The sequence below is a fragment of the Microcebus murinus genome, chromosome X (assembly GCF_040939455.1).
Source record: "Microcebus murinus isolate Inina chromosome X, M.murinus_Inina_mat1.0, whole genome shotgun sequence".
Classification (NCBI taxonomy): domain Eukaryota; kingdom Metazoa; phylum Chordata; class Mammalia; order Primates; family Cheirogaleidae; genus Microcebus; species Microcebus murinus.
Genome location: NC_134136.1, coordinates 14,805,842 through 14,824,915, shown reverse-complemented (window position 1 = coordinate 14,824,915; position 19,074 = coordinate 14,805,842). Strand labels below are relative to the sequence as shown.

The 19,074-nt window shown below is 37.1% G+C and overlaps 1 pseudogene; it reads right to left on the bottom strand.

Annotated features, from left to right (window-relative positions):
* Nucleotides 1-9,860: 9,860 nt before the first annotated feature.
* Nucleotides 9,861-10,781, bottom strand: LOC105885272 (ubiquitin-conjugating enzyme E2 D2 pseudogene; annotated as a pseudogene).
* Nucleotides 10,782-19,074: the final 8,293 nt, after the last annotated feature.

Below are 19,074 nucleotides of genomic sequence, written 5' to 3'. Positions count from 1 at the left end.
TCTGGAGATTCCAGCCACACATTTCTTGGGGTTCGTGGGCGACTGTATTCTGAGGATGGCGAACATTTATTTATTAAAGACTCCAGGTGGGGCCGGGCGCGGTGGCTCACGCCTGTAATCCTAGCTCTTGGGAGGCCGAGGCGGGCGGATTGCTCAAGGTCAGGAGTTCAAAACCAGCCTGAGCAAGAGCGAGACCCCGTCTCTACTATAAATAGAAAGAAATTAAGTGGCCAACTGATATATATATATAAAAAATTAGCCGGGCATGGTGGCGCATGCCTGTAGTCCCAGCTACTTGGGAGGCTGAGGCAGAAGGATGGCTCGAGCCCAGGAGTTTGAGGTTGCTGTGAGCTAGGCTGACGCCACGGCACTCACTCTAGCCTGGACAACAAAGCGAGACTCTGTCTCAAAAAAAAAAAAAAAAAAAAAAGACTCCAGGTGTATAAGCCCAGTGAATTTCAAGGTTGGCATTTCTGTGTCATCTAGCTCCTCCTTTCCAGGCACACCAGCAACAAGTATTGCGGTGCCTTTCCCCCTTTCCTCTGGACTGGCAATTCCAGTAACGTCTAAGCGCTGAGATTCTGGGACCCCTGGAGATTTAACTGGCATTTTCTCTAGGTGAAGAAGCCCTGAAGTTTTTGGTCTTATAAGGGCAATGCTCTCTAACTCTTTAGTTAGTGGGGGGATGGTAACCATCACCACCTGACTGATAATCCCCAGGTCCCTCTGATGAATACCTTCTCGGGTGTGTTGATTGGAGGCCATAGTTGGTTTCTGTTGTTTTTGTCTTCTAGCCCTTTCCTGAACTTCTGCATCAATAGGACGAAAATAGATGAACTCATCGGAAACGTTTTGAGCACGTCTGTATTGGAAGTTTGGATTCACAGAAACAATCTGAAAGAAAATTCAAGTTCAAAGATACAGTTTATTGCATTACATGAACACATATGATACCCTCGCTTTGTTTTTCAGATGTTCTCTTATATATGTAGACGTAAGATAGCACTAAAATAGACACTATAGACATACTCAGATTCTTCCAAATCCGTTGACAAATGTAAGGAATCCCCAAAAGAATTACGTTCTTTCTTCGTGGGATAGATTATTCTAGTATGGTGTTTACCAAAGTGTGTTTTCTAGAACCGTAGTCTCTGCAAAGGCTTCACTCCCCCCCCCCCATAACACACACATGATTCCATGGCCAATAATTTGGAAAATAACAAACATATATAATTCTCTCTCAGAATTTCATAATGTATAGGAGTCTATTAAGGGCTCTGATAAATCTTTTTTATTGATATTTAAATTCACTCCAGACGTCTCACACTGTATGCCTGCCCTGATCACCGTAGGGCTAGGTACCAGACAACTAGGGACAGCTCCTAAGTGCCAGAGTCCATTGAAATTATTCAAACTAACCAATCCTAAACGTGTTCGCTCTGCCTCATTCCATGGATCATATGGCACTCTCCACCCCCTAGTGGTATAGCATGCCCTCTCCTCTTGAGATCTGAGTGTAACAGTCTTTTCAATGGCAGTCATCTCTTGATCTGTTGGCCTCATTATATATAATAATATATAAATAATACATATAAATAAAGCATACCAAAACATTCGCATACCATAATCACCCTTTTAAACTGTGTACTTCAGTGTTTTTTAGTACATTTACAGTTTTACAATCATCACTACTACCTAATTTCATCACTCCCCCCAAAACTCAGGACACTGGCAAAAATGGCACAGTAAGGACCCATGAAAATTCTTCTTGTCATGAAAGCAATGAGAAAACTGGCAGTTAATGTCAGAATCAACTTTTTTAGAGCTCTATAAATTAACCAAAGCCTTGCAGCAATTTGGGGTCATCTATTCAAGAAAAACAGCTGAATCTTGGAAAGAACAGTGAACTTTGTTGCATTTTAATTTGCTTTATTCCCATCACTCCCCTCTCAAGTTCCATAGTAGTATTGAAAACCAACAGCCTACAATAAAAGTGAAAAACTATGAGGAGACAGAATAGGGTTGGAGTTCCTTTAGAGACTGAATTGACCTGTCTGGCAACCACTAATCTACTTTTTGCCTCAATAGATTTGCCTATTCTAGACATTTAATATAAATAGATTCATATAAAATGTGGCATATTGTGTCTGGTTTCTTTCACTTAGCATAATGGTTTCAAAGTTCATCCATGCTACAGCATGTATTGGTATTTCATTCATTTTTATGGTCAAATAATATTCCAATGTATGGATATGTCTTATTTTGTTTATCCATTCATTAGTTATTAGACATTTGGGTTGTTTCCACTTTTTTGCTCTTAGGAATAATGCTGCTATGAGCATTCATGTCTAAGTATTTGTATAGACATATGTTTTTATTTCTGTTGACTGTGTGCCTCAGTAGAATTCCTGGGTCATGTTGTAACTCTACCTGCAACCCTTTGAGGCACTAACAGACTATTTCCCAAAGTGGCTATACCATTTTGCATTTCTGAGAAGTCTTTAAAAATTGTGTTTATTTTTTTCAAATGTAGTTTAATATATAACAATTTTCACAGAACTGATTATGAACATTTTGTGGGAACATTCTATGAATATGTTCTAATCAAATAAACAAGGACTTCCTCCCATTTTCTCCCCCGAAAACATAAAAATAGGGAAATACTGAAGATACTTCTTTTCTCCTGAAAATATCTAGTAGTAGAAGGCAAAAAGTTGGAAAAGGGTTTTGTGAGAACCTAAATTTATCTTCCAGTTGATAACACAGCATGAAATGGGTAAACATTAGCCTGAAGTTTTCAATGTGATGTTGTTGCTTTAGTCACTCTTTCTTTGGTTCTGTTTATACAAGGATCATATCATGGAAGCTAGAGAAAAATATGAAAAGTGATAACTTTTAGAATCAAATGCTAGTACTACTTAGTGGATGTTTTGAATTTTACTATAGTTTTTCTAAAGTCTGTATTTTATAGCCTTTAAAAATATGGAGGAATTTAAAAACTTACTTGAAGATGTAAATAAGCTTCTGAGATGATTTTACAAGTTAAAGTATTACGTGAATAAAAATTTTATTTTTTGATATTATATTTCTTCAGTCCAATTTATGTTGATATCCTTTCAATGTTCAAAGAAAGAAAAATCTGCATGTGTTAAACATCCACCTATCATGTCAGTTTTGATCACATCAGCTAATGATGGGGAGGTAAATTATTGTCCTCCTTTTATGGATTCTACTATTCTATTTTCTCAAAATGGTATTCATATTTCACACTAAGGATTTTCACACAGAAACTGCATTGTGACATGAATGTGCTTTTAAACAATGGAAATTTTGACTTTTGTACATTTGGCCACTGCTGACAATGTTGAAATGATGATCATACTTACGGTAGTTGCTTCATGGCAGTTGTTACACCAAATCACAGGGAACTCTCTCTTCAGGGACAAAATGCAGTTTGCATAAATCATAGCACCTATACGTCTGTATTCTGTAAGAAAAGATAGGGCTTTGGGTTTGAAGAGTCTATCCAAGGTTGACTTGTAGGTTGGCAAACTTTGTGATAGACTTAAATGTTTCCTCTGAGATTGATTAAAGGGAAGATGATAGGAAAAAAGAGGATCATTTTTTAACCCTTTCTTTCCTTCTAGCACATAATGGCCTACCTAGTGAGGACTGGCTACTATTTTCAAGTAGTCTGGAAATTTTGGTTATGTGGCTAGTGCTACTGCCGCATCCAGGGTTTTGCTAAACAACTATGTACAGATAGTGCTTTCTGAGGCATCAAATCAACTATCAAATTTAAGATACTTGAAATTGAACTCAACTATGGAAATAACGGCTAATGTAGTATGGAGAGGCTGCACTTTCCCACTCTTCATATTGTGTATGTGTGTGCCTCTGTGTGTTGGTGGGATATTTCAGTAAATAATTATCTATCAGGAATAGCCCCTTTTAAATAATTTTGTTAATTTATTTAACTGGGTACGAATCAATTTTGCAATAAAGTTATAGTGTGACTTTTTACTAGTAAATATTGGAATTTGATCATTTATTTACACTTGCTTTTTGATGAATATGCAAACTAGAAAATTTTGTATGTAATATATCTGCATAAGACTTTTTTCCCCTTTACTGTCTTTTTCCCACTACTTTCTAGATCAGCCTACATGCAAGCTTTTTAAAATTATTGGCAATAATAATGAATACTGGAGAATGTTTTACATAATAAGAACTTTTATTTCTTTGGCCTCAAGATCACTTTAAAATGATTCTTCTATCAGTGTAAGTGATCAAGTGATATTTATTTTTTTTAAGGGTGTTGAGGAATCCTAAGGCCTATATAAATTTATTTAACCTAATCCTGCTTTTTATTAGGACTTTTCCATCTAGACAGAACAAAATTATTGTATGCAGAGTTACAAAAGAGCAGACAGATGTATGATCCACTATATTTAAGATTGTGTAGTATCTAATGAAAGAACCAGAAAACTGTCTGTGTTTGAAGTATGTGGTGAAAGAGACAAGAAGCAAAGTGATAACCATATAAAAGGATATTGCACACGTACACATGCTTCCTAATTTAATAAATCAACAACCTCTCCAAAAGATTATATAAGATATAATTTATTTTTATATCTCAGTTTCAGACCAATTTTAGAAATTAAACTTTTTTGATGCAATTCAGTAATTCTTGAATATATAATTTGAAAAGTAATTGTCTTGTATTTATTAAATGCATTACAGTAAAGCTTCTGATACACTTTAGATGATGCCATGCATGGAAAGATGTGTTAATAATGAGCTTATATCAAATAATGTTTCTGGATTTTTTAAATTGCACAAATCTTTGGAACTTTGAAGTCCTTACCTGCATTAGCAGCTGCATCTCCAAATGAGGAACCATATGCTAACTGTAACATCTGTCCAACCCAACTGACAAGAAAAAAAAAAAAAAAAAAAACAAGGAGAAAAAGGGCAAGAGTTAATAATAACAGCCAATAATTATTGATGGACTATGATATGCAAGGCACTTTCTCATTGACTACTCATATCAACTATAAGTGGTAGGAACTATTGTTATTCCCATTTAACAGATGAGTGAATATCACATAATAGGTACTGAAATGTTTATTGAATTAATGCAATTATGTATTAGGAACTCTTTTTTTTTTTTTTTCTTGCAGAGACGAGGTCTCACTATCTTGCCCAGGCTTGTCTCCAACTCCTGGCCTCAAACAATCCTCCCACCTCAGCCTCCCAAGGTGTTAGGAATATAAGCATGAGCCACTGCACTCGGACCCAGGAGGTTAGACAACATGTCTGAGTTCACACGGCTAGTAAGTGGTGGTGATCTTAATCCAGGCAGTTTAGTTCCAGAACCCACAATCTTATCACCATAGCATATGGCTTCTAGCTATGATTAGAGATATCTTAAAATTTAAAGGGATATAGCCTTGACATCAAATGCCAATGAGTTCCATAGACAATAATTTTCTTTAGGGATAAATTTTAAATTTATAATATAGTAATAATATAAACCAGAATTAAAACAAATAAAGATCATGATTTAAGGCCAGTATAAATTATATAACATTTTCTCTAATCATGAGATGAAAGAAAGCTGCATCATTGATAGTTGGATATTTTCTAAGCTTTCCATATCACCAATGTTAGAAAGATAAACACTAATATATATCAATCATCCACATTTATGGCCTGACTTTCAAGTTGAATTAGCACTGCTCTGACAGTATCTATAGAGGCAAGACTCAGTCATAATTTCTTACTGCTGATACACATAAATCATGATATTAAAAATCATGCCAAACACTTAGTAAGCTGATAGTACTCAATTTTACATCGAATATTTTCATTCAGAGAATACCTGTTAGCAATTTTTACCAGGAGATAGCTATATCTTTATTTTATTTTTTTATTTTTATTATTTCAGGATATATATTATGGGGGTACAAACATTTTGGTTACATGTTAGGACTTTGCCACACCCAAACCATGATTTGATAACTAGGATAGAACCTTTTCTTTAAATCAGCTCAGTTATTCTACTTCTGAAACTACTAACAGAATGAGACCATCCTTCCTTCCCCTAATCCAAGTACAAATTTTAACATTTCATAATTGATTGCACTGAAGCTGGGGAAGTGGTGAATAGGAACTAACGGACCAAGATGGAAGTGATCATTATGAATAAAAAAGAAAATCAAATGTCTTAACCAGAAATAGAATTGCCATCCTAATATGGACATTTTGACTGTTTCAAAATATCTTATTTAATTTTATTGTTTTGCCCCAAATATTTACTATATTATGTGGAATTGAATTTGATGTTGAAAATATGGTATTTGAAGCAGAATAATAAAGATGATATAATTAGTAACTGTGAATTGGACCACAACAGAAAAAAAATCATAACAGTGTGAGATCATTTTATTCTGAAAATTCTGGTTATAATTATTGATGACCTATATACATAATCTCTACAATAAAAATTTCTGTTAGCTTCTTGGGAACAAACCATAATATTGAATTTCTTTATCAGAATTTCTTACATGGCAATATTTCAACCCTCTACAAATATTAAGCATATTCATAGCATAGCTCTCTATTAAATCAATGATCTTTAGTGACATGGATGTAAATTTTATTCATTTTTTGCAGTGACATATCATAACGTAAATATTTTGTAAAAATCTCTTGGCAGCATGAAGAAACTAAAAGACAAAGGTTAAAAAGTGTTTAGTTTGCAAATCATGCAATAAAGAAAGTTTTTAGTGAAAGCTAAGTAAAAACAGAATTCTTCCTTCCACTCTTTCAAGTGATCAATTGCCACGTGTGGCTAGAGGCTACTGTATTGGATAGTGTAGATATAGGGTGTTTCCATCATTGCAGAAAATCCTATTAGACAACATTGCATTTGTATGTATGGGGAAAAGGAAATTTTGTTTTAGAAGCAAAATTGACATAGAATTCAAGGTTTTCATACAGTTTCTGGTTGTTTTAATAAAGATTTTACAAATCTCAATTGATATTTTCATATCTTTACAAAATTACAATCCTTACATTGCCCATTGAAAAGAGTAAGATATTAAAATTAACTTTTATATTTCCAAAAGAGAAAATCTCATTTAGAAACTAAAATTTTTCTTAAGTCAAGTGAGAAATTAATGTAATCGATAAGTTAGTGTACTTAAGTTGAAATAGAATTTTCTATTTTGTCTCTTCTGTGCTCCAGATAGGAGAAAATCTGACACTTATTGAAAATGTAATGTCAATAACATCTTCAGCATCCAAATAAATTATTTTAAATGTGCATGAAAACAGTAAGAAACTAAGCATACATTTTCCCCGTTGAACAGTTATTATTGTTATCTTTTTTGAAATATTAAGGAATAAACTTACTTTTAGAAAATTAAAACTTTAAAAATTATTATCTTTAGTCTATGATTATAAAATTAGATAACACAATTATTATAGCATGTTTTAAATGTAATGATAGTAGTAATCTGCTTATTACACTGATTGGTCATCCCTGAATGTTCAAGCTCTAATCAATGAATTGGGCTTTTCCATATATGTATTTTCATAAAAGTAATTTTTATCTGTATGACCACATAGACACAAGCAGTAAAAACTGCTAGGGTGTGATCCTCCATGGTGTTTCTACACATCTTGTGACAGCATTTGTCCTAGACTATCATTTTAAAGATCTCTTTTTAATTTAAAAAAGTAAATTTTCTTACAGATATACTAATCTTTAATACGTTGATATTCCTTGTAAGAATGCAAATAATAACTAAATATCAATGTAAAGATTGTGTTTAAGTGAATAAAAGGAAATTATTAAAAGTTCAGTTTCATATTTAATATACTATCATTTTTTTTAAAAAAAAACAGCTTTATTGAGACATGTTTGTACAATGAACAGCTTTGGAAGATAGATGCCCATCCAGGGAAGAGAGTAGATTTGTCTACTGACCAGGTTAATAACAATGTCTCTCTCTGGGACAAAGAATTTGGGAGTTCCTAAACTTAGGTTTGCTCAGGGGTGACCCAAACCCACTGTGTGTGCAGCACCTACCTGGTGTGCTCCACATGTCCCCTTTGGGACTTGAGGGGCAAAGAGAATTGATGTCAGTGAAGCTCATGCTGACTGCTGTGCCATGATTAATGAAAAGGACTTTTTCTCTAACCCAGGAGTCTCTGTCATTCTGCCAACCTCCACCAAACTGTGACAGGCTAATTTACAGGCATGCAAACTGGATAAAATCTCAGATCTTAAATGGTTCTTTAGAAAACATAAGCGAAATTAGAGCTAGTAGGTACATCCAGAGAAACCACACATAACTTAACCCAGAGGGTGGGAGAGAGGCCAAGAAGGCAAAATGGTAGAGACTGAAGGAGTGGAAGGTGTAGAAAGCTGGGCACAAAACACATTTTATTTTGTAACAACTAATCCATTTCACTTTTGGTCAGTTAAACCTGGACCTCTAAGTAGAGGATATGGGTTAAGATTATTGTTGCTATAGGCCAGGCGCGGTGGCTCACGCCAGTAATCCTAGCTTTCTGGGAGGCCGAGGCGGGAGGATTGCTTGAGGTCAGGAGTTCAAAACCAGCTTGAGCAAGAGCGAGACCCGTCTCTACTATAAATAGAAAGAAATTAATTGGCCAACTAATATATATAGAAAAAATGAGCCGGGCATGGTGGCACATGCCTGTAGTCCCAGCTACTCGGGAGGCTGAGGCAGCAGAATTGCTTGAGCCCAGGAGTTTGAGGTTGCTGTGAGCTAGGCTGACGCCACGGCACTCACTCTAGCCTGGGCAACAAAGTGAGACGCTGTCTCAAAAAAAAAAAAATAAATAAATTAAAAAAAAAAGATTATTGTTGCTCAAAATCAAAACATCTGAAAACACAGGTGCTTCACAGATATGTAATCTTCACCCAGCTTTCCCTGTGGTCAGTTTAAAAGACTTCACATTAGAAATTTTCCTGTTTGGTGGAACTGCTCTCTTTCTCATCCTAAAATCTCCACCCTCTTGTTCTTGCTGTTTTCTAATCATAAATCAATAAAGAAATCTTTTAGTCAAAACTAGATTAAAACTGGTCTAACTCAACCTCATGAGAAGGAACTACATTTTCACAAAAAGACTCTATTTAAAACATTGCTAATTCTTTTGTTTTCCAGAGCCTGACAGATTTTAAGTAAACACCAAGTTTACCAATCTCTGGGACCTAGAACCATGGAATAAGCCAAGGCCTTGTTCAAATATCCTCCCTCTAGGTCCAGGGACTATGGCAGAAGAAGGGGTGTGTGAGATTATAAGGGCCGGTTCCAAGGGATAGAATTAGTTAGACCCTCCAGATCAAGGAGGGGCACACAGAATCCTAAAGAAATACTAACTGAAATGGTTTGTCTTTTCAGGCCACATGCTGCAGATACCCATCCCAATCATAATTTTTTTTTTCCTGCTTCCTATAGACTTAGAATTTCCTGAGTATAATTTTTCTCAGTTATGGATTTATACAAAAGGAGATATAATGAGTGATTTATCAGCCACCTTCATATAAATTAATAAAGAGACTAAAATATTGTGACAAAATAAAAGTCTCTAAAATTCTCTTTTAAAAAAACTGAGCTTTGTCTCACGCTCCCCCATCTCCCCACACTATCCATAGACCCCACCCACCAACCCCACGTACCCCCACTTCCCCACCCCCTCCACACACACCCTGCTAATGGAAGGTGTACAATGTATGCACAGAAGGATTGGGGAGACGTTGCTTGACAAAGTAATCTAAAGACAACCAATTAATTGAACTGCCACCTTATGTTTATCATTAAGGTGATGGTACTATTTATTTTGAAGTCACATGGCATATTTCTGAGTCCATTCTCTAGCTATTCTGTCGTACTTTCTCCTATCCTTTCTGTAGATCTTCGCAATCTCCGGAACCAAAGGATCATCTGGGTTGGGGTCGCACAACATGGAACAGATGGATAACAACACTTTGGAGACAGTTAGTGCTGGTGACCACTTCGATCTAAGGATGTCCAGACAGATGCTTCCATTTCTGTTAATGTTCGGGTGGTAAATTCGGGTGGTGAATGCGACCTTGGGCGGTTTGAAGGGGTAATCAGATGGAAACTGGATGGTCAGGAAGAAGACCCCTCCTTGGTAGGGGCTGTCTTTGGGCCCCATTATGGTCGCCTGCCAGTGGAGCATATCGTCTCCCAACGGCCCTGCCGAGCACTGGGCCGGGGGGTCGCGGGTGAGGTCAAGGAGCTCCTTGTGGATTCGCTTTAGGGCCATAGTCCGCAATACGTGGTGGCCAATCCTGGGAGCAGGGCCTGAGGCCTGGTGGAGGGCAGCGGCAGAGACCCCAGGGTGGGAGGAGCGGCGAGCAGGTGGGTCGGCAGATGGGAGGGCTGAAGGCCAGCTCTGGGGTTGAGGGGGGCGTCAAGGGAGGTGGAAAGGGCTGAAAGGGGAACTGAGGAAGGGGGGCGTCGGGCGCTCCACTACACCTGATGGGCTGCAGGACACCCGCGGCTCACGGCCACCGCCGCCGCGCCGTCCAGAGCTGGAGACTCCGCTGCTCACAGGCCGCGCTGCCGGGAGGCCGCACTGCCGCTGCCCGGAGACGCTGCCGTCTGGAGACGCCGCTGCTCTTGCTACAGGCAGCCTGCCCCTGCCGCCTGCCTCTGCCGCCTGCCCCTGCGGTCCACATCCGGGCGCCAGCGACCAGCGGGGATCCACTCTGTGAGGTCACTGAGGAGGTCTTGATAAGGCAACGCAGTGTCACCAAGGACGCGTCCTGTGGGGGCGAGGGTGGGGGCGGAATCGGGGACCGGGCCAAGAGGGAGAAGAAAGGAGAAGAGGGAGGGGCGGGGGGTCGGGGCATGCGGGTCTCAGCCGGCGCTGGCGCTCTAGGCTGGCAAATAGGGACGCAGGCAGTGTGCTCTGCTGAGAGTTACCTGAATAAATAAGATTAGTTCAATGAATTCCCCTCTACCTTTCCCCTAGGGTCACCTTCCCTTAACATTTCACTTCATTGGCTTTATCCTAATCTCTCTTTAACGTAATACTTTGAGACATTTATTTTTTATTAAAAAATTAAATTTTTATTTTATCAAAAATTCAATGTGGAACTAAAAATCACTTTAATTTTTGGATAACTCCTGTCAGAATAGGAAAGGAAAGAAGGAAAGAAGTAAGGAAAAGGAACCAGTCGTCTATAAACACTTCAGTTATTGCTCTTTATAAAATTATCATTTTGGGGAAAAGGTGGTTCCAATAGTAAGCATAACTGCAGAACAGAATGTCTTTCATTCTTGAGGATTTTCAATACAGATACTGATTCACTTTACAACCTCTTCACTTGTTTACATGTATGGGAAAGTAAAGCCAAAAAATACCATCAAAATAAGTTGGTCTGTTAGCCATATCAATTCTTTTCCACGAATTAAGCAATAATTTAATAAAGAGTTCTTAAATTTTGGTAAGAAAGTGTATTGTACATGGTAGGTCACAGTTTTCATTTATAATATACTGAATATTCTTCAATTATGAAAATATCCTGCTGCAAAATTAGTTAACTAATATGCCTATTCAATCAACTTCAGAAAGCAAGATAACAGTTCTTTGAAAGTACTTTTCTTTTTTTCTTTTTTTTTTTTTTTTTTGAGACAGAGTCTCGCTTTGTTGCCCAGGCTAGAGTGAGTGCCGTGGCGTCAGCCTAGCTCACAGCAACCTCAAACTCCTGGGCTCCAGTGATCCTTCTGCCTCAGCCTCCCGGGTAGCTGGGACTACAGGCATGCGCCACCATGCCCGGCTAATTTTTTATATATATATCAGTTGGCCAATTAATTTCTTTCTATTTATAGTAGAGACGGGGTCTCGCTCTTGCTCAGGCTGGTTTTGAACTCCTGACCTTGAGCAATCCGCCCGCCTCGGCCTCCCAAGAGCTAGGATTACAGGCGTGAGCCACAGCGCCCGGCCTGAAAGTACTTTTCAAGGGAGGAGAATGTAGATGTAGAAGAACGGATCTTCTAATAGTAAGAGAAAATGTCTAACTTATTGAAAGGCACTTTCTCAAATCTCTTGTTTTATATTGTACCAAAAAAGAACTTGGTTTGTGTGCTTCTGAACAAATGAACTGTGCTTGTTACTGTGGTGAAATACCAAATTTTAAAATCTTCATTTAAAATAATATGTAAGAAAATTCAAAAAGAAAAGCAGAACTATTCTTTATGTAGGAAGCATATGCAATGTTGCAAGATTTTGAGCTAAGCTTCCCTAGTTTTTCTTTTCCCATTGTGATGAGACTTGAAAATTATTTTGCAAGACTAGATGCCATTAACACCAACCTTTTTGAATGTGTTAGATATCAGGACCATGTAATCTTGTGTAAATTCTCTATAGGGAAAAAAAAACGGTAGTTATGATCCTTTCTGTGACCAAATCCTGTGGAATATACCTTTTACATCCATGTTCACTTTATCTCCAATACGATTGTCTTAATTTAGGATATAATCGTTTGTTAACAGACTACAGTAATATATTTTTTATGGAGGGAAACCTCTGCACGTCTACTGAATTCTCTCTTTGTGAAGTCCTCTCCTCTCTGGTATTCTTCTCTATAAAGTCTATCTCCTTTGGTCTCCCCTAACTCTTGACTCTGTTTCCTCAACTCAAGGACTTTTGACAGGCTTGACCTGGTTGCTCTTCCCTGTCCTGTGGCCTGGAAACTCTCTCAAAGTAGGAAAAATGGTTCAACTCTTTTATTTCAGGAATTTCTGGGATTACTGTCCATTGTTGGTTGATGTCCAATGTCTTGAAAATCATTGTTTCATATATTTTGTTTAATTTTTTAGTTATTTTAAGTGGGGTGGTAGGTCTATACCTATTACTCCATCTAACTTGAAAGCAGAATTTATACCTATTCATTTTTTATATAGTAATAAGGCAAAAATATATATTTGAAGGACATGGGCACTTAAGCTTACAGATATTTACATATATCACCACCACTAGGGCTGACACCTTATATGCAAATAAGTTGTAGGTGTAAAAACAACCCCTAATTTAGAAAGTGCAACAGCTCTGCTTCCTTAAGGACAAAGTACTGCATTGCATGTTGGCTGTACATATAGATCTCTGCTGCAGGATCCCAGGAGTATATCAAATACTGGTCAAATACTGGTGCTGTGGTATCATTGCAATTCTGCCTAAATTTCTGGGCTTTTTTTCCATCTACTTTGTAGACTATACTCAGCCATTTAGTGTTGGAATTCTTTAGGGTCCTGTTTTTACTCTTAAGCTCTTTCCCCAAGCCAGTGGTTCTCAGAGTCCTGGGACCACCATCGTCATCATTGCCAAGGGGCTTGTTAGGTGGATTCTCAGGCCCCACACTAGACCTATTGAATCAGAAACTTTGGGCATGGACCCCACAATCTGTGTTTTAATAAGCCCTCCAGTTGATTCTGATGTATGCTGAAGTTTGAGAACCACTTTCTTAGCCGTTCTCACCTATGTCTATGGCTTCAGATACTATATCAACGCAGATGACTCGCAGATTATTTCCAGCTTGGTCCTTTTACTCTTAGCTCCCGAGTCAGAGGAGCTGCCTTTTTGATGTCTCAAAGGTACTTCAAACTCCACATGTACACAGACCAAACTCACAATCTTGTCCCCCAAACCTTGTTTTCTTACAGTATTTCCTATCTCATTGAAAATAACAATGAAATCCAACTGGTTATACATGCCAGACACTTAGAAATCATCCTTTAACTTTCCTTCCCCTCAATTCCTACTACCAAGTGTGTTAGTTTTACCTTTAAAAGATATCTTGAATACATCCACTTGTTTACTTTTTCACTCCCACCATTCTGGCCCAAGTAAGCATTTTTACCTATTCACATACTCTTTGCTCCCTCTTCCAATCTCTTATCTACCTGATCCAGTTACCTCCTTCTGAAAAGCTTTTAGCTGCTTACCTTGGCTCTTGAAATAGACAAAAGTCCTTAACTAGACAGCTTATGAGGACTTCAAGGATTGGATGATACCTACCTCTGCGGCCTCATCTTACACCATGTTATTCCTTTCTTTCTACTCTAAATTCCACACTGGCCTTCCTTCAGTTAATACAGCTCTACCCAACTACACTAAGCTCTATTAGGATTGAAATAAAATCATTTTACTTTGTTAAAAACACAAGCCATTGTTTTCTCTGGATCTAGTATGGTACTTGACACATAATTAAGGCTCAATAAATACATGTTCTATCAATGAATTAATAGAGGGATGATGTTCCTCTTTGGGAGCAGAAGAGATCAAACTTTCACTCTTTGCTAATCATATGATATTACACCTAGAAAACCCCAAGGATTCAACCAAGAGATTCCTTGAATTGATAAATGAATTCAGTAAAGTCTCAGGATACGAAATCAATACAAACAAATCAGAGGCATTCATATATGCCAACAACAGTCAAAGTGAGAACCAAATAAAAGACTCCATTCCCTTCAAAATAGCAACAAAGAAAATAAAGTACCTAGGAATATATTTAAGTAGGTAAAAGACCTCTACAGAGAGAACTATGAAACATTGAAGAACGAAGGAAATAGCAGAGGATATAAACAGGTGGAAGGCCATACCATGCTCATGGGTCAGCAGAATCAACATTGTTAAAATGTCTATACTACCCAAAGTGATCTACAGAGTCAATGCAATCCCTATTAAAATACCATCATCATTTTTCACAGATATAGAAAAAATAATTTTATGCTTTGTATGGAACCAGAGAAGACCCTGTATAACAAAAGAAATCCTAGGTAATAAAAAAAATAGGAAGTATCAATTTACCAGACTTCAAACTATACTACAGGGCTATAGTAATTAAAACAGCTTGTGATTGGCACAAGAACAGGGACATTGACCAGTGGAATAGAACAGAGAACTTAGATATAAAACTATCCTCATATAGCCATCTAATCTTTGACAAAGCAGACAAAAAATACACGGGGGAAAAGAATTCTTATTCAATAAATGGTGCTGGGAAAACTGGATAGCCACATGTAGAAGACTGAAACAGGACCCACACCTTTCACCTCTCACAAAAATCAACTCACTGCTGGGTAACAGACTTGAACCTTAGGAGTGAAACTATTAGAATTCTAGAGGAAAACATTGGAAATACTCTTCTAGACATTGGCCTAGGCAAAGAATATATGAAGAAGACCCCAAAGGCAATCACAGCATCAACAAAAATAAATAAATGGGACCTGATCAAACTAAAAAGCTTCTACACAGCCAAAGAAACTATCAAGAGAGCAAACAGGCAACCCACAGAATGGGAGAACATTTTCGCATGCTCCACATCCGATAAAGGGCTGATAACTAGAATATATTATGACTCAGGAAAATCAGCAAGGAAAAGTCAACCCTATCAAAAATGGGCAAAGGACATGAACAGAAACTTTTCAAAAGAAGACAGAATAATGGCCAACAAACATACAAAAAAATGCTCAACATCTCTAATAATCAGGGAAATGCAAATCAAAACCACAATGAGATATCACTTATTTCCAGTGAGAATGGCCTTTATTAACAAGTCCCCAAACAATAAATGTTGGCATGAATGTGGAGAGATAGAATCACTTCTACATTTCTCGTGGGACTGCAAACTAGTTCAACCTCTGTGGAAAGTAATATGGAGATACCTTAAAGCGATACAAGTAGATCTACCATTTGATCCAGCAATCCCATTACTGGGCATCTACCCAAAAGAACAAAAGTCACTCTATGAAAAAGACACCTGCACTCGAATGTTTATAGCAGCACAATTCACAATTGCAAAGTTGTGGAAACAACCCAAGTGCCCATCAGTACATGAGTGGATTAATAAAATGTGGTATATGTATACCATGGAGTACTATTCAGCTATAAGAAACAATGGTGATGTAGTACCTCTTGTATTTTCCTGGATAGAGCTGGAATGCATTCTACTAAGTGAAGTTTCCCAAGAATGGAAAAATAAGCACCACATGTACTCACCAGCAAATTGGTATTGAAGGATCAACACCTAAGTGGACATATAGGAATCACATTTATTGGGTGTCAGGCAGATGAGAGGGGAGAGGTGGGGATGGGTATATATATACATAATGAGTGTGATTCGCACCAACTGGGGGATGGCCACGCTTGAAGCTCTGACTCGAGGATAAGAGGGGGCAAGGGCAATATATGTAACCTTAACATTTGTACCCCCATAATATGCTGAAAAATATGAATAAAAATAAATACATTAAAAAAAGAATGAATAGAAATCACTTACTAATTCATCTCATCTGAGCACTCAGCAGCAAAATAGAAATTCTTGATTCTTGCATGGGAGGCTTGGAAAGCACTAGGGAAAAAAGAGAAAAAGCAGAGAATTCAGTTTCTTTACAACAGTCATTGAAGCATTTAATACTATAACTTCAAAAGGATCACAGCAACCATCTAGTATAATCCCCATTTTGCATATAAGTAAACAAAAGTCCAAAGAGATTAAACACCTTGCTAAAGGTTATATGTTAGTGACAGAGACCAGACACTTAATTAGAATACTGAATTTTAGTACAGTTCTCTGAGAATGTTCTATGTTTGTTTCTTAGAAGATTAAGAGCACTCTTGTTTTTAAATGGAATGTCACAGCATGAAAGGGGTGAAATATGAGGATGACAACTGACTTATTAGATTCTACATTACTGCAGATCTATTAGTTTTTTTCTTTTTTCAAATGCCAATATTTTTCAGTTTTCAGTTGGAATGTGCACACATAGTAAATATGGCTTTCTTAGTTTTATGGGCTTATCATGTCGTATCAGAATCAAATGAAATACCTATGCCTATGTGTCTGTTTGGAGAGCATTTGAATGGTAGTGATATCTTTCAACAATGATCTAAAATGTGCCCCAATAGAATAAACATATTGTTTATTATCATTTTTCGGAAGATCTTAACTCCCTTAACTCATTTAAGTGATTTTCCTTTGAGATCAGTAGTAATTATACATGAAGATAATGCCAATGTTCTATCTCCTACTTGCCCACTATGGATTTATGCATTTAAATATCATTAGAATTAATAAAATTTTTTTATGTAAACCCTCCATTCATCAATTAATGCATTTCATGGTTTCAGATTTCCATAAATAATTTAATAAATGAATGAATGAAGAAATACTTTCTGTGGAAGAATGAAATAAAAGGCACAATAGAATAAGATATTTTTTTAAAAGCTGTGGTAAGACGGATACCTCCAAAAGCGTCTATTATAAGGTAATTGATGTACTAGATGTACATCTAGTACATCTAGATGTACTAGTGTAATATTAGAGGTTTTCTTAAAGATTAAATTTGTTTTTACTAAACTTATGCGTAATTCCTAAAGCAATCTTTTTTTAGTAAATAAAACACATTTTTAATTGTCTCCCTAGTAACTTAAGCTCTGGATGGCTCTCTTGTGGCCACTTTATAAGGCTGAGACTTTTGTGACTTTTCCTGCTTATACCCCATTCCATACAATAATAGCCCTTTCTAAAATGATGTTTTCAAAACAAAAAACACCATTTATAACTCAATATAAACATACACCAGTCACATGTATCAGAGCTATTTAATTACAGAAGAGACATGTCATTTATTCTCATGGAAAAATATGTTATGCCAAGAAAATTATTGTTGAAAATTCTAAAATGATTTGTAACATTCTGTCTCCACTGTATATATTCAGTAAATGCTACTTGACTGACAAAAAAGAAAAAGCCCTTTCTATAACTGCCCTGTTCTCACACGTAGGGGTCCTCAAACTTTTTAAACAGGGGGCAAGTTCACTGTCCATCAGACCATTGAAGGGCCATTGGAGAGTGCGGTGGCGCACATTCCACACATGTGCACTGTGGGCTGGGGACAAGTTGGCTGCAAAGCAGGACAAGCAGCAGTGCCAAAAACACCCAGCAGGCTGGATAAATGTCCTCGCCAGGCCACCTGTGGCCTGCGGGCCATAGTTTGAGGACCACTGCAGTCTACTGTGACAACATAATATGAATTTCTAGTTAATTCAATACTTTTCAATTCAATATATATTTGTTGAGTGAACACTATGTGTTATGGACCAGGCTGCTAGGCACTGGCAGAAAGCCTCTAACATTACTTATATGTAAAACAGGGGTGTTGGACATGATCAGAATGCCTCTCCTGGCAATAAAATTTTTATGAATTTGTAAGTACGTACAATAGGTTAAATTCAAACAACTTCCTTGAAGGGAGGCCTTAATATTTCTTTTATTAGGAAGTATATAACTATATATATATATAGAGAGAGATAGATATAGATATAGATATTTTAAAATTCCCTGTAGCAAGATGTGGAGTTAAGACCTCCAGCTTTGTAATCAACCAGACTTGGACTCAAATCCAGCTTCTGAGAGTTACTACCTGAATGACTGTGAGCAAGTTAATTTAACATCTCAGTATTCTCATCTGTAAAAGTAGGATAATGCCCCACAGGGTTGTTGTGAGTATTAAATGAAATAGTATATAGAAAGTGCTTAGTATACAGTATCTAGTACAGAGTATGTGATTATCTGGAAAAAAAAATAATTGAAGTAGAACAAAACAACAACAATACCAATAAAAATGGGGCTATTCCTCACTGTTTATGCAAGTAATCAATTACAAATATGCCATGGTTCTGTAATAAATGTATTCTCAAAAGATGTGTGTCACTTCTATTTGTATCTAAGTCATATATTCTTTTTTCCTAATTAACATTAACTTTATTATTATCTTATTTTTTTATTTCAGCATATTATGAGGGTACAAACATTTTCATTACATTTTATGTCTTTGCCTCTCCCTAGCGAGGGTTAGAGGCATGCCCTTCCCCTCTACAATGCTCACCGTATCCTTTAGTTGTGAGTTTCCCCCCTCCAAACCTCCTAATCCCTGGAGAATATTACTATCATGTGAGCACCATAGTGTTAATCAGTCAGTACCAATTTGATGGCAAGTA